This window comes from Chlorocebus sabaeus, chromosome 14 (assembly GCF_047675955.1).
Source record: "Chlorocebus sabaeus isolate Y175 chromosome 14, mChlSab1.0.hap1, whole genome shotgun sequence".
NCBI lineage: Eukaryota > Metazoa > Chordata > Mammalia > Primates > Cercopithecidae > Chlorocebus > Chlorocebus sabaeus.
The window spans coordinates 16,177,104-16,190,781 of record NC_132917.1 but is presented as its reverse complement, the minus strand read 5'-3'; positions in this window follow the sequence as shown (position 1 = coordinate 16,190,781).

Genomic DNA, 13,678 nt, shown 5'->3' with positions numbered 1-13,678 from the left:
AGATCTTCAATTAAATGTTCTCACCTTTGAAGTCCCCACTTCCTAAAAAAGAATCTCCATCTCCTTCTGCCATCTTTATTTAGCTTACCAGTACCTGGATTTATTTATATTTATTATTATTAGTAGTAGTAGTAGTGGTAGTAGCAGTAGTATTTTGAGAGAGGATCTCACTCTGTCACCCAGGCTGGAGTGCAGTGGTGCAATCTCAGCTCACTGCAACCTCTGCCTCCTGGGTTCAAGTGATTCTCATGCCTCAGCCTCCCAAGCAGCTGGGATTACAGGTGCCCGCCATGACACCCCACTAATTTTTGTATTTTTAGTAGAGATGGGGTTTCACCATGTTGGTCAAGTTGATCTCGAACTCCTGACTTCAAATGATCCACTAACCTGGGCCTCCCAAAGTGCTGGGATTACAGGCGTGCACCACAGCACCTGGCCCCCGGATTTATATTGTATGCTCTACTTGTTTGTTTATGGCCTGTTTCCCATTCTGATTCGGGGATGTTAGCTTCTTGAGGGCAATTACTTTGACTCTGTTGTTTAACACTGTTTACCTATTCCTAGGACAGTGCCTGGGCACAAATATGTACAAACATTTGTTAAGTGGGACAAATAGATAAAGAAAATGTGGTATACGTACACGATGAAACACTACTCAGCCGTATAAAAGAGTAAAATTCTACCAAGTGTGACAGAATGGACTAACCTGAAGGGCATTGTGTTAAGTGAAATAAGCCAGGCACAGAAATACAAATATGACATGATCTCAGTCCTATGTGGAACTTTAAAAAGTTGAGCTCATAGAAGTCGAGTAAAATAGATGTTACTAAAGGCTGGAGGACACAGTGGTGAAGGGGTTGGGGAAAGGTTAGACAACTGGTATGGTGTTTCAGTTCAATAGGTGAAATAAGTTCTGGTGTTCCAGTGCACAGCAGGCCCACTATAGCAACACTAATTTATGTATGTTTCACAAAAGAAGTTAGAAGAGAGCAATATGATTGTTCTCACCACAAAGAACTCATAAGTGTTTGAGGTGATTAGATATGCTGATTACTGTGATTCTATCATCGCACAATGTATCCATGTATTGAAACATTCTGTTGTACCCCACATATGTATACTATTATTATGTGTCAATTAAAAATGTTCTTAAAATAGAAAAATAAATCTGGTAAATGAATAAATATAAGAAAGATAAAACCAGAAACAATCTATACAAATGATTCACGTACAGTGCAATCTTCACATGAATTTAAGATCAAAGAGCTGAAAGAGTTTAGAGTACTTTGAATTCAGCATCTTCATCCCTTCATTCTTTTGTTTGTACTACCAGTCAAAAAGCATTTGAAAGAGGGAAAGAAAAGAGGGGGAGAGAGATCTCTGGAGGTCTTTCATAAGATGGAGCTAACCCCACTCGTGGGGGCTCCACCCTTAGGACCTAATCATCTCCCAAAGTCCTCACCTTCAAATTCCATCACACTGGGGTTTAGGACTACAACACAGGAATTTTGTAGGGACACAAACATTAACTTCATAGAAACAAATGTGTGTTGATGTGAGATTTCACAGTACTGGTGTGTCCCTCTTTTTATTTTTATTTTTTTTTTGTTTTGAGACGGAATTTTTGCTCTGTTGCTCAAGCTGGAGTGCGATGGTGTGACCCCGGCTCACTGCAACCTCTGCCTCCTGGGTTCAAGAGATTCTCTTGCCTCAGCCTCCCAAGTAGCTGGGATTACAGGCACCTACCACATGCCCAGCTAATTTTTGTATTTTTAGTAGAGACGAGGTTTCACTATGTTGACTAGGCTGGTCTCAAACTCTTGACCTCAGGTGATCCACCCGCCTCGGCCTCCCAAAGTGCTAGGATTACAGGCCTGAGCCACCACACCTGGCCAGTGTGTCCTCTTTTAAGTTTCCATACTCCTATGGGTAAAGAAAGATGGCTTTCATATGTGACATAGATGGACTAAGGAGAAATCACAGGACTTGAAATCAGAAAAATCCAGAGCTTGGTTCTGATAATTGCACGTGATAATTGTGCAATATTGTGATACCCACTTTACCAATAAGACACCACAATTCCTCATCTGCAAACTAGGTCCATAAATATTTCCTCAGTTGATATGTCTTATAATTTATCTTAGAGGCCTGGATCATAGTAATAAATCAACAGAATATCAGTTGAACTAAATAAGATCAGGAGACACAGTCAGTTACACTTCAGAATTGCAGAAATGCTGTCTTGCCTTGCTCCCTGACTGCATGAGTAAATAACAAGTCTGGTCACTCCTCGCACATAATGGCCCTGCCCCACATTCTCTAACCCTTGAAGTGTTGAACACATGTTGGGTTTAACATAAGTAGTCAGTAAATCATTGTTGATTGTTTGGAGTTTATTAAGTGATAACTCACAGATTTGCATTAGATAGTCACTCATTCTTTGTTGTTGTGTATAATCATAGGAATTACCCTATACTGTCTTTCTAACTGATAAAATCACTCACATTTGTGGTTTTATTCTATCCAAAGTTCAATCTTAAAAAAGTAGACACTTTTATCACCACCGTACAGAAAAGAAAATCGAAGTGTTTAGAGGTTAAGAAATTTGCCCAAGGTAGAAGACTTTCAAGTTACAGAGACATAACCTCAAATCCCCTTCTCACCCCCAATCTATACTTGTCCATCCCCAGGAGGGTTCCCCAAGCATAGAACACCATGGGAACACAAAGAAATTTTTGCTGGTTAGAAACAACCTATAAATTCCTTCGTAAGGTTTCCAAACATTGTCTGCTAATGAGGTATCCCTGGGTTAAACGGCATCACTTGCCAGCCTCCCTGAGATGGTACAACTTGTTTCAGACCTTGACATCATGTCTGTAGGATTATCTTCTCCTCTGTTATATAAAAATAGTTATTGCACTCATCATAGCCACAGCCATGGCACATGATGCCTCCTTATCTGGGACATGCAGGCCTCTCCTGCAGTGAGCTCCACTTAGCCATGTGCCCTGGGAACCTCTGACTGCTGGTCAGCAGCACGGAAGCTGAAACATCCTGGGCTGTTCTGCGGCTGCCTCTTCCTGACGGTTTCCCAAGTCTATCTCTGGCTGCCAGTGTTTTCTTTTTAAGAGTAGAGAATGTTACTCACTGTCTGAACTGATCAGTAGTTCATACTTAATGATTTATTAATTGGACAAATATTTGTTGAGTGCCTTCACTGAGCCAGGCTTTGTTCATGGCATGTGGGATAAATCAGTGAACAGAAGAGACAATCATCCCTGTCCCAGGGGATTTTACATTCCAGTAAAGGGAAATGAACTATCAGCAACAGATATAACAGTTAACTGAAGAATCTAGCATAATGGAAGGGGCAAACACTATGGGGAAAATAACTCATGGAGGAAAAAACTGCTGAAGAAGTCAGTTGGCAATTTTGGTGAAGTAAAAGGTAAATAGTCCTCACTGAGCAGGCAATATTTAAGCAAAGACTTGCATATCTGCAGGAAGAGAGTTTCAGACATAGGAGACAATCAGTGCAAAAGTCCTGCAGTATCAGGGTGCCTACCACGTTCAAGGCACTGAAGAAGGTTAGTGTGGCTGGAGCAGAGTGAGGGGTGAAGAGCAGAGAGGAGATCAAAATGGTAGGGCCAGGTCACGTTGAACCAGGTGACATAAGAGTCCTACCAGCCTGTTGAAGGACTTTGGCTTTTACTATGAGTGAAATGGGGAACCATTGAAGAGAACTAAGGAAAGGAGGGATACAATCAGACCTATTTTTAAAAGAGTAGCTGACTACTCTGTTATGAATAAAATGAGGACGTGGTGAGTGGGAGCTTGGTGGGGAGTCAACAAGCAACTGTAGGAGCAGGGAAAACAGGAAGCAATTGTAGTAATCCAGGTGAGAGATGCTTGGAGACTCGTAGGTAGCAGAGCAAAGGACAAGATGATATAACTGGTGTGCTTTCCTAATAGATTGGATATGGGATGTTAAAGAAGAAATGTGAATGACTGAGGTATAGGGCTTACACAGGATAAATGCCTCAACTACTGTGCATATGAGGAGGAGTTATTAAAGTTTCCATTTTCATTATGTTAATGTTAAGATATCTCATCCACAGTCATGTATATCTGTTGGGCAGGCAGTGAGATATGAGCCTTATAAAAAGAGAAAGTACTGGGGCAGAGGCAAAAATCTGGGGATCTTTGGCATATAGGTGGTATTTAAAGCCATGTGACTTGCTGTGAACTGAATGTGTGACCTTCAAATTCATATGTTGAATCTCTAATCTCCAATATGATGGTATCTGGAGACTGGACCTCTCAGAGGTCATCAGCTTTAGACGAGTCACCAGGGCAAGACCTTCATGATGGAATTACTGTATCTCTCTCTGTGCCTGCACCAAGGAAACATCATGAGAGGATACAACTAAAGAGAGGCTCTCACCATGCTAGCACCCTGATCTTGGGCCTCCAGACTTCTGAACCCTGAGGAATAAATGTTGTTTAAGTCACCAAGCCTAGGCTAATTTGTTACAGCAACCTGAAGTGACTATGACAAAAGTAAATGAGAGAATCAAGGAAGTGGGTGAAGAGAGAACCAAAGATCAAGGACTGTGTCTGAAACTCTCCATAGGTTAGACTATGGGAGAAGTGGAGGAATCAGACAAAAGGCTGAGAAGGACCAGCAGGGAGGTGGGAGGGAGATGTGGAAGTTTTGTGTTCTGGAAGTCAGGTGAGGAAAAGGAGTAAAGGCAGAAGGGGGCAGGAGGATTGATTGTGTCAACTGTTGAAGAGAGGTCAAGTAAGATGAAGACCAAGAACTGGCCATCGGATCTGGCCAACTGAAGGTCATCAGTGATGTTAACAAAAACAGTTTCAATGTTGGAGTAAGTTCAAGAAAGAGTAGCAGAAGTGGAATTAGAGTTGGCAACTCTTTTGAAATGTTCCACTGCAAAGAAGTATTGAGAAGTGGGCAGCAACTGGTGGAATAAGAGGGGCCAGAAGAAGGTTTTGTTTTGTATTCTAAAATGTGAGAAATAACAGCATGTTTGTAATCTGATGGAATAATCCAGTAGAGTGTGCAAAATTGATGAAGGGAAACTAATCGAAATGGTGTTCTTGAGTAGTTGGGGGAATAAGATCTAGTGCACAAGTAGAGGGCATGGCTGTAGACAGGCACAATCGTTCATTTATAATAACAGGATCTAAGGCAGAATCTAGGGCAGAGGCCAGGACACTTTTCCTCAAGGGCAGGATATTTGCCATTTTGGGTTTTGCAGGCCATATGTTTTCTGTTGGAACTACTCAAGTCTGCTGAGGTAGCTCTAAAGTGGTCATAGGCAATATTTAAATGAGTGGGTGTGGTTGTCTTCCAACACAACCCTATTAACAAATATAGGTGGCTTGATTTGGGCCATAGTTTGCTGACCCCCTAGTGGTCTAGGGTACAATCATGGGATAACATTCTCAGATCTGTTCTCTACATGTAAGTTCAAACATTTGGCCCAATGTTTGAGTTGGAAGATAGAGCTCAAAAACTTTGGAGATGAAAAAAAAAAATTCAGGAAGAGTTTTTCCTGTTATTATTTGCACCAAAATCTCAGAAATCACCCCTAAAGAACTTACCCTTGTAACCAAAACCACCGGTTCTCCCAAAACTGTTGAAATAAAATAAAATTTAAAAAGGAAGAATCAAGAATTCACTTCTACAGAGATCCAATGAAGTGTAGCATTTACCAGACTGTAGACCCCAACAGCAGGGAATGAAATTTATTTATCTCTATTATGCCACCATTTAGCCCCAAGCTAGCACATGGCATAGTAGGTGCTGTCTTTCGTAACTACAGAGCACTACATGGTATAGTAGTGACTGTTTATTGACAGAGTGAATGACCAAATAACCATTCTCTCTCTCCAGACTCATTTCCCTTGGTTTCTCAGATAAAACTGGGTCTTCTGTGCTGCCCCTTGATAAGGTACAAGGAGAAGATTTGAAGCTAAATGAAGTGATGATTATTATTTTTTACATCAAATAATTACCACCCATTGTTGAATAAAATTATTGGTTAGGAAGTGAGGGAGGATTTTTCAACGAATTAATGCAAACTCACTGCCACCGGGAACAAACTGAAAGGATAGATGTTACTCATTTGCTGAGCATTGGGATTATCTTTAGGATGAAGAAGATGATGATAGCAATGATTAGGATGAAGAAGATGATGATAGCAATGGCGATGATGATGATGGTGATGGTGATGATGGTGTTGATGATGATGGTGCTGATGGTGATAATGTTATTGATGGTGCTGATGGTGATAATGGTGGTGACGGTGGTGATGATGATGGTGATTATGGTAATGATGGAGGTGATGTTGGAGATGATAGTTGTGAGTTTGGTGGTTGTGATGATGGTGATAATAATAATGCTGAGGGCATTGGTGAGGGTGATGATAATGATGATGGAGAAAGTGAAGGAGGAAAAGTGGCAGCTGCCACTACAGCAGCTCTTATAATCATTGTTTCCTTCTGCTAACAGGCAAGGAATATCACAGAGCTAGAATCAGAAGGTTTGGATTTGAATTCCAGCCCTGTGACATGTTAGCCCCTCATCTATGAGCTGATGACTGGCTTTCCAAAATATCACAGCTTCCTCATTAATATCACAATAACAAATATAATCCTTGCCTGTCTAATAAACTCAGTGAGCAACAAATCAGCACATGCATTAAAATGAAAAGCACTGCATGTACCAGGCTCACAATTACTATCATAAGTCAGACTTTCCCTACTGAGTCCTTTGTAGGATCTCATTCTTCCTCTAGATGATTAGCTTTGAAAGAGAGAAGCTGACCCAAAAGTCACTTAATGTAGCAGCAATTATTATCAGTTCAGGTATCACTGTATAGGAACATATCATATATTTTATCAGTCCTAGTCTGCCCAGCCCCTCCTAGCAACCACTAAAAATACCTACCTGCCTGCAGACTCAGCCCACTCTGACCTTTTTGGCTTTATAGGACTCCCGTAAACCTCTTCCAGTGCACTCCAGAATTATTCTCTACTCCCTTAGCAGATATTCATTGGGGTGAACTTCACCACCACACCTGCATTATCCTAAGGCCACAGCCTCCTTATCTTACTCCTATTGTGTGGCAGTAGTTTCTCTGCCTGCCCAGACTTCCAGCAGGTGGCCATTTCTTGTCAGTTTCCACTTACAGCTGAATTCCAACCCTGAGCCCTAGGCTGATGAGCAGGGGCCTTCACCTCTAATCAACAGCCTGACAGCCCCTTTCCAGAGTCCTTTTCCTGGGTAAGGATGGATCTTCTTGATCTATGCTTGACATAGAAATCCTTACTCAGTGCTGAAAATGGCTGGTGCCAAAAAATTCCATGCATTGCCCCCAAATATCAACTCGTTGGTACTGCCACAGATTCCCATGCGCTTTGGAGATTATAAACTCCTGCCTGGAGCAGAGGCAACCCTATGCCCTGGGCTACTCTGTTCAGGAACCTGCATTCCAACAGACTTATCTCATTTCTCTTCCCTCCTGAGAACACTCCTATGCCATGGATACAGAGCCAAGGGACCATCTGTAATGCGGCCTATAGCAGAGACCATTTCTGCTTAGCAAATATTTCATGTGCTCCCCTAAATTTTCCAGCTTCCCTTGTGATTAGAATATGGTCATATTCACAGTTTTGGTCAGAACGAATGGAAGTAATTTATATCACTTGTGGCTGAAGCTATCCCAGGCGTGTATGCCGCTTACTAGGTTGTCAAAATCTTGGATGAACTGTCCTCACATCATGGCCACAAGATGGAGTAAGGATGCTCACCCTCATCTGGTGTCCCCTGAGTGAGGAATAACTGTTCTTGTGTTAAGCTATTTCAATTTAGGGGCTTGATTCTTGGGAGTGCTAAAACTAATTATCCTGATGATCTATCCTCCATCTTAGACCCAAGGAGGAGGATGTTTTCAAAATATTTTCTCCTACCATGTATGTAAATATTTCAAGAAAATGCTCCCTTGTGAAAAAAAATTTTAGGACACGGTTATGTCTGCTTCTGTGAACAAAAACTACCAAGAGAATACTTGCACATCTTTTATATATCAAAGTCGCAAGCTCCTTGGGCTGCAATTCTATCAACAAATGTTACAAATACATTTGGATTCTTGATCTCATAACACAATATAAATACACACTGGTGAGATCTTCTTCAGTGCTTTCGCAGTGCTAAATACAGTGATGAAAATAAAAATAATGTTTTTTGTAACCAGATACTCTATGTGGAAAGAATTATATTGCTTAATCATTTCATTAATGGCTTCTTTTCTTTGTCCTGGAAAACGTTGTTTTGTCTCTCCTTTTGATGTCCTTCCCCAGCATGTTTGCTATAAGACGACTCTAACGCTCCCTCCAATCTGCTTTCCTAACCAGAATTGCAGAAGAATTCTATGCAGATGCTGAAAGACAATATAGAAAGAGGAGGTGGTCTTTGAAGCCGTGTGCCAGAAATGACCACATATCCCCAAAGCAGCATTGGGAGCCACAGCAAACATTTACTTAGCACCCACCTTATGCCAGGCACTTTGCTAAGAGCTTTATCCCTTGCCCCCATAGCAACTCTACAAATTGGGCCTGCTATCACCATTGTAAGAGAGAGGACACTGAGTCTCAGAGAGGCTTAAAAACGAAGAGCTGTCACACTCCAAAGCCATGCCTTTTCCATGACATCATGGGCCTTCCATTCAGATGCCTTTGCCACTAGCCAGATGCCTCCAAGACATCTGGCTGTTGGCCAGTCTAAGAAGGGAGTAGGGTGGGGACAGGAGCTAGCCTCCTGAGCACCTACTAAGTGCCGGGGCTGTGCTAAGTAAGGCTTTCCCCAGCTCAACCTGCTGCCTAACCTTGCGCCTGGGGATCAGATGACTCGGGGCCTCCTTCCAGGTCACACGCGCCTGCTGTATTAATGTGATAGCTGCCACTGCACTTCTTTTTAGTGAAATATTTTGGGCCACTCAGTCGGTTGTTTGGGTTCAATGAGAAATTGATGCCTCTTTATTCAAAGCTCTGTCAGGAGCTTGGAAAACATCATGCTACTTTGAAAAATGAGGGTTTTTTAAGATTAAAAAAAAGCCCCGATGATTTAAGAACTTCTCTGGTTGCCAGTTGGCCCCACTCCTCCTCTGGGAGCCAATCGGGAGCGACCATGGTAATAAAAGAGTCCCTCTCCCCCTTCCTGGCTGCTTTCAAGAGTGATTAGTGGAGGGGATTCATAGGCCTTGGTTTTGTGTTGTTTTGTTTTGGGGGGGTTCTTTTTTCCTTGCACTTGGAGAATAAGTTAATTATGATTGGTTAAAATTTGTGTGTTTTTGCTTTTATCCCTGAACCACAATTAGAGCTCCTGACAGCCTCCTGGCCCTCAGAAATTCCAGCTGGTATAATAATTGATAACCGTGGTTATGAATAGATTGGAAACAAGACTGTGAAAGAATGCCCAGCCACTTCAGAGGGTCATTTATAGCGCGCTGAAGGGAAAAGAGAATTTCAGGCCTGGAAAGCTTAGAAACAGAACGAGTTTTTATCAGTTTCCTTGACACTGGCAGATCAAAGCCTGGGTTGCGCTCTCTAAGGGTTACAGATAATGGGGTGGCCGCTAATTCATTCGGCTGCTGGAGCTGAGGCCTATTCAGAAGGGTAAACCAGGGAGTTTTCATGGTGCTGCTTTGTAGTCTTTATCATAGGACCAATGCAAGAATCACCTTTTTATTTTAATGAGACATTTGAAAAGTATTTGATTCCCTCTGGCTAGGGGCTCTTTCTCCCGGCTGAGACAGTAAGAAAGGATTGCCCAGTGGAGCCGGATTCTCTGAAAGCAAGAGTATCTGCATTCTACCCACCTGCCCCCCTTGTCAGTTTAATAATTTCAGTGCGGGCAAAAGCTGGGCACGTGGGAAAGGAACAGAATTTCAGAGAATATCCTGAAAACAGAATATTTTCACTTGCTTTTTTTCTAACAATGAGGTTGGCCACAGAGACGCAAGTTCGATCCCGACTCTGCCGTTCTCTGTGTACAACTTTGGGAATAGATTTATATCCCTTCCTAAACCTCCTCTTCCTCATCTGTGAAATGGAAATAATGACAACAAGCCTGCCATGTTGCTGCAATGTTCAAATGTATCTAAAGCGCTCAAGTATCCAAAGGATGCGTCTTTGGTCAGCATTTTGTGATTGAAAGAATGAATGAGTTGTCTCCATCAAGCCTCACAAAACTCCCTTCACTGTAGTGAGTAGATATTTTTAATACTATAAACATGTGTTAAGCATTGTCATGAGCTGAATTATATCTCCCCTAAATCTGTATGTGGATGTCCTAACCCCCAGAGCCTCAGAATGTGACTATTTGAAGATAGGGTCTTTAAAGAGGCAATTAAGTTAAAAGAAGGTCATATAGGTGGGCCCTAACACATTATGACTGATATCCTTTTAAGAAAAGGAGATTAGGACACAGACACACAGAGGGAAGACCATGTGAAGGCTCAGCAAGGAGACGACCATCTACAAGCCAAGGAGAGAAGCCTCAGAAGAAACCAATTCTAGCCTCAAGAATTGTAGAAAATAAATTTCTGTGCTTGAAGTATCTAACCCGTGGAATTTTGTTATTAGCAGACTAATAACAAGCATCTACTATGTTATTGTCTTTAGTTTACAAATTCTAATATTGATGGGTTTTTAGGCTCAAGGGACTTCTCTATTTTCGCACAAAGGGACATAGGAATTGCAGATAGAAGACTTGGGCTATGGTCCCAGCTCTGCCACTGTTTTCAGAGCAAGTACAACATCCTAACTGAGTTTCAGTTCCCTCACCTAAGAAACTGTGAGGTTAAATGAACAATGTATTATAACAGAGAAAGGCTGCACACATGTCATTGTTCCCAGGATCACCCCAGGTGGAGCCCACAGTTCACCCAGACCTCCCATCTCCTGGCCTCAGTTTCTCTTCTCAGCACATCTCACAGGCACTTAAGATGCAAAGCTCACCACTGTGCAAGAGCTGCCTCAAACTGTAAGGCATCAGATAGCACCTAGACTGCTGATTTCTCAGGTTACAGGAAGGAAAAAAACCAGGGGGGTTGTAAAACCAAGTGAAACTTGGTCATCTATTGCTACTATTGGAAGAGTCAGTGAGAGGTTCCACCTGCTCTGGGTGGGCAGCTAGCTGTGCTCCATGGTGAGCCCTTCTACCTCCAGGAGAAGAGTACAACCTGACACCCATGGAAGCATCATCTCTGTGTGTCTGTGATCCAATCAGGTGTAATTATACAGGTGTCTATGCCCCAACAGTTCTGAAACTGTTCCACTGAGGCGCAGCGCCCAGTAGGATGTCAGAACTTCAATGCTAGTTCCACTAAAGGTCTTGCTCAAGAATGACTTCCAGGGCTAGAAAGCATCTCATTCCCAAGGTCCCTGTCCCAGAAGTCCCTTTTCTCTACTTTTCTCCACTTCAGAACCCAGCTGCAAGATGCCTGCCAGCCAAGACTTCTGTCAACTCAACCCAGAGCCCAGCAGGAAAGATGAGTCTCCTGGGACTAGGATCATTCATAGATTTCACCCACCCATGAGATGGGAAAAAAGCCAAAGGGGAACAAATCCGCATCTTATGCCTTTTCTTTGTCATCCACATAGTCTCGGAGCATGCTGTGTGCACAGTCAGTGCTCAGTAAATATTGTGAACTTAATTTCTCATAAGTTTGGTGTTACATGTGAAGCAGCTTACTGGCATTTTCAGTTTGATTGTAAATAAATTTAAACACACAAAGTAGTTTATGAGTGTAGACACTCATAATGATTCAAAATAAATTCTGACCTCCTGTGTAAAAGGCATCACAGAGTCCCAGAAATTGTCATTCTGCCTCAGAGATTGGAAACTGATTATCCTGAACCAACGCAGCTGTCCCCTAACTGTACTGTCTACCACAATCCCCAGTCCATCCCTCCAACTGCTTCTGGTGGGGGGAAATGCAAAAACATAAAGCTGATCACACCATTCTCTCAGCTTAATACCTTTCTTTTCCTAGGAGAAAAGCCAAGTTCCTTATAAGGCATTGCAAATCTCTACAGCATCAAGGCAGTCAACATCTCCATCCTCATGGGCTAACTTTCTGAGCTTCTACCACATCCCCACATACCTTTCTCTGAATACGTTTTGCCTATGACCTCTGTGTAGTTGTTCATGTGCTTCTCCCAGGCTGGAAGGCAGTTGCCTACGTTCCCTACCTATCCAAATCATTCTCGCCTGTTCAAGGCTCAGCTCAAATTCTACTTCCCATTTGTAGTTCTGATTGAGAGCTTGTGCCTCCTTCTTCACTTGTTCAAATGTTCCATTCATCCTGGCATCCACCACATTGTTATGGAGTGGAAAGGAAAGGTGGATGGGGAGGAGATAAAGATGAGAATGAGACTCAGATGCTTTCTAGATAAGCCAACTGGTTCCAGGCAGGGCTCGTAAGAAAAATACCATGATGGAAGATTGTCTCCTTCAGATTTTGACCCTGATCTGTTGACATTCCCAGAAGAATCTCAGTGGCAGAATCAAATTAACTAAAAGTGCAAAAGGTTATAAATAATCAGAATGCAAACCCAGTCATTGATAAGTGAGGATACCTATGCGTGGGCACGAAATTACTTGAACACCCTATTGAAGATATGGCATACTTTGCCTCATCCTGGCATCCTGGTACCTTAGAATTAAAATTATTTCCACACATGTTGTTTGGTGATCCTATATTCAAAGAAGAGAAGTAGAAGGATTGGGGGACGATGTTACACATGGACTCAGGAAGTCAGACATGCTGTTCCTCAAAAGGGCAACCTCCACAGTAACCTAATGGCTGAGGGCTCAGGTGCCCATCACTTGGACACTGTGAGATGGATTCTGACATTTGTCCCTCTTAATCCTGATTTTCTACGTCCATGATCTTCCTATTGGTACCCTTTCTTTAAATGTATTAATGCCACATCAAATCATAATCAAGTGACAGGTCTTGGTCTGGAAACATTCTGCTACCTCCTATTCATTGAATATTTATTTAATCACTCTAAGAATTCTAGATGTCCTCAGTGGAGCTGTGTTTGGTATTAGAGTTATTTGTCAATAAGTGGATGCCTCCCAACCTTGACGGAGGGCCAAGTGAAGAAAGAGTTTGTGTTCTATTGTCTCTGTTTCATTCAATTGTTAGCTCGGTGCCTGGCATAAAGCACGTGGTAAATAGACTTTGAATGAGTAGACGGCATAATGGATGGACGTGTCAGTGAAGGAAGGCCTGGATGGATGAGTGGATAGATGAGCAGATGGATGAGGAAATAAATGTTACTGGAATCCTAATTCTACCCTTGCTTTAGAAAGAGAGTCAGTAAGAAAACAAACAAAAAGCTTTGATGTGCTGCCATGATGGATGGTGTAGAATTTCCCACAGTGATAAAGTGGATAGTTTAGAAAAATCCAGTTAATGCTTTTACCCCATACCACCTAAAATTACCATACACTTACAAAACACCAACTTTCTAGTTTGACCAGGGAGCCGTGTTTCTCACTGATCCAACGAATTTTTAACAGAGAGCCATACTGGAATTACCAGAGTTCAAGGCATCCACATACAAGAAAACATGGAGCACA